Source organism: Acinonyx jubatus, chromosome A1, assembly GCF_027475565.1.
Source record: "Acinonyx jubatus isolate Ajub_Pintada_27869175 chromosome A1, VMU_Ajub_asm_v1.0, whole genome shotgun sequence".
Classification (NCBI taxonomy): domain Eukaryota; kingdom Metazoa; phylum Chordata; class Mammalia; order Carnivora; family Felidae; genus Acinonyx; species Acinonyx jubatus.
Window position 1 is genome coordinate 146579995 of NC_069380.1, and position 3389 is coordinate 146583383.

Sequence of the window (3389 nt, forward strand, 5' to 3'; positions counted from 1 at the left end):
CGTTAAGCGGAATTAGTGTAGAGCATATTTTAATACATTACTTCAGTGCCCACTTGGTCTGGTTTACAATATTTGTTTGTAGATTCAGTTTTTGCATATTCCATAAGTATACTGAACAATAAACCATGTGTTGTCCCATTATTTTTTAAATGTCTGTTCTTGTAGCTCAAGCAAACAGTTAAGATTATAAAGAGCTCTCTTGAAAGAAATTCTCAGATGAAAATACATTAAGGAGAAGCTTAAAGTTAAACAAACCTAGCTCTTTTTCACTAAAATGGTGGGATCAAAGTAGAATGTCAATTCTGAAGAGCAGCTCCATTTGTTTCCCCATGAGAAATGTCCAAACTTTTCTGGACTGACATAATTTTAAAACTAAGCCAAAAAAATATAGACCTTAAGATACTATGAAACTTGGAATAATGTCAGAGTTTATGGAATGGGAAATAGAATTGTTTTCTTTTTTTCTTTTTAAAGAAACTGTAACTAATACATTTTAAGGGGAAAACAAAACAAACCAAACCAGAACTCTGAATATGGACAGCACTACCCTAGACTCTATGCACAGAACACCATGCAAGAATGAGTTACACGTCAGTAATATCATTATTAGAGTAATTGGCTAGGACTTCTACTCTCAGCTACAGAGCTCCTAAGTCAAAAATGTGTTAAAAAAAGGAGGTGAGGACAAGGAGAAATGGGTATATGCATGGTTCTATTATACACATGATGTTCAGCAGCATTAAAATAATACCTTCCATAGGGTCCTCCAAATTGGGTAAAACCTATCTTCCACTGTTAAACATGGGAAAGATTAAGAAAGTGGAACAAATTCATTTGTAACTACATTTCCCATATTTGAGTGACAAGCATGTTCAATCTACTGCTGTACATTAAGAATATGTTGTGAATACATATGAATAAAGCAAAATGAAAACAAAAAGCTAAATTATGAACCTTAATAACTGGAAAAACCATCTGTTTTAAAGCCAAATAGGTAGGATGCTGATCATAACTATATATGACATAATCTATAGAAAGAACGGCTAAGAAAACAATCTTCATTTGTTCAATACTTAGCTTGATGTTGTCCTAAGAAAAACAGTGATAATTCAATGAATGTATCATGCATACAACTAAAAAGTCCCCTTCTTGTTTCAAACTAATTTAAATAACAATCTTCCTTGACGGATTTTTCTTCTGTGTCAAATAAACCTTCTATGTACAGGACCAATCTAAATCCTTCCTCCCCTTCAAACACTAGAAATTAACATCCAGGAACATTCTACAACAGAAAGTGCCTTAAGAAAGAGGATTCTGTAGTGTCAGTGATATAACTGACCTGAGGAAGCTGGGGTGCTACTGACACTGATAGGAGCTAGTCAGGCAATGGTGGTTTGATTCTCCTGGGATGTCCTCTAACAATTGCATGATCAGTTCATGCAGTGGTTTGCAGAACTCTGCATAGCCCCCTCCTGTGAGATGCAGAAGATAAAACACGTCGTGGCAGGAGATGGCACAATCCAAATGCATGAAGCTCCCATCAGTACCTAGGAGTTGAACATTGGCAAGCTTAGGCAGGGAAACCTTAAGTTGCTGGTTCACCCTTGTGTTCTTTTGCCTCAAAGGGTGGGGCTTCTCACCTAGAAGTAACAAACCCAGTGCAATGATTTTAGTCAGAAACTTCCTTGTTTGATAAGATTGTATGATGGTCTCAACTCCACCTGCCATTTCTCCATATTTTCTTGGTTGTTTGTTTCTTCCCAGACAACAATGACCTGTGGTTTAATATTCTCCAGTTCTTCATTCTTTAACCTTCATAAAACATTTCTTACTGTATCTCCGCCAATTCCAAAATTCAGTGCATGAAGTGGGGGGAAAATGCCATATTGTTTATTGCTGCATTAACTGCACCATGGAGTCCCCCACAAGCAATACAACAGGTTCACTTTCTTTACAGTTCAGGACAAATCCGTTGTGCCGAGACATCCATCTGTCATCCCCTTAAATGTCTTCTGCTGTATGTGGAATAGCTTCTGGGTTTGAGTCTCCTTGGCTCATTCTACACTCGGGCAGATGGTACATGTGGGCCTTTAATGGTTGAGACATCCGTGGGTGGTGCATCTGTAGCTCAATGGGTCCCAGGGGCCCTGCTCCAATGTGCCTGCCCTTGGGCCAAGCACCAGCCGGAGCTGCTTCTCCTCTCCTCTTGACCATGACAGCAAAGGCAGCTTTTCTTAGACCCTCCTTTTTTTTTTTTTTTTTTTTTTTTTTTTGCAAATATGCTTCATTAAACGCTTTAAGTTTGCTTTATTATTTATTTATTTTTCTATGATCCAGCTGAATTTTAGTGGGTGTGTTGTAGAGGGTAGATTTAAGGCTTAAGACTCAATTCCTTTATTTGACTTACAGAGATACGCATTAGTATTTGGCCAGGTTGCACAGAGGAGTGCAGACAATTAATCCATTACTAGTCATCATGTTTTACAAGAAAAAGAAACTAGCTATGTATTATAAAAAGGAAAATATCTCCTTTCATAAACACCCATCTTACCTTTCTCATTAAAACCTAGTTTGTATGCCTTTAAGCAGACTAAGAAATACTCTACAAAGAATTAATTAGCATTAGTTGACTAACTGTAAACACACAATTTGGGTAACCTATTTTGTTGTAGATCCAAGAAGATCAAACAAACAAACAAATAAATAAAAATAAATCAGCTACTATGCCATCTACCAAAGGAGACAGATAGGTGAAGACCTGGCAGTAAACACAATTAATGCTGTGAAGCAAAGTAAGTGACGATATAGGCAGAGGAAATGTAAGTCAAGGAATAGAGATTTATAGATGTTATTCTCTCCTTTTTTTCAAATAAAATTCTTTCTCAAGAAAAACATGAGTTTGGGATGCAATTAGAACATAAGGAAGAAATTGAAACAAATCTGGAAAGGCAGCTTGCTATCAGACAGTGGAAGATCCTGAATGCATATAAATGAGTTTAGATTAGAAAAGATCTAAAAGTTTGGTAAGGAGAGTGGTATGACCAAATATTACAGTATGACCAAATATATTTTTTTTAGAAAGAAAAGTGTGGCTGGCATGTGGAATATGGTTTAGAGTGAGTAAAAACAAAAGTGAAAGACTAGTTCTACAAGCTCAGATGAGAGACAGTTGAAACTTGTATCAGGCAGTAGTAATATAAATATTACAATAAAATAGTGGGAGAAGAGAGAGAGTTAATGAAAAAGAAGCAGAAGGATAGGGCTTATTTACACAGACAGGAGGATCCAAGAAAAGCCAGAGGTTGGAGTGAAAATCAGAAAAGAAGAGAGAAGTAGGTAAGGGGAAAATGGGAAATCACAATTCATACCTCTCTGTTGTTAAGAAACTA

General features: G+C 36.6%; 1 pseudogene; it reads right to left on the reverse strand.

Moving 5' to 3' along the window:
- Positions 1-1379: 1379 nt before the first annotated feature.
- Positions 1380-2690, reverse strand: LOC106977395 (platelet-activating factor acetylhydrolase IB subunit alpha2-like; annotated as a pseudogene).
- Positions 2691-3389: the final 699 nt, after the last annotated feature.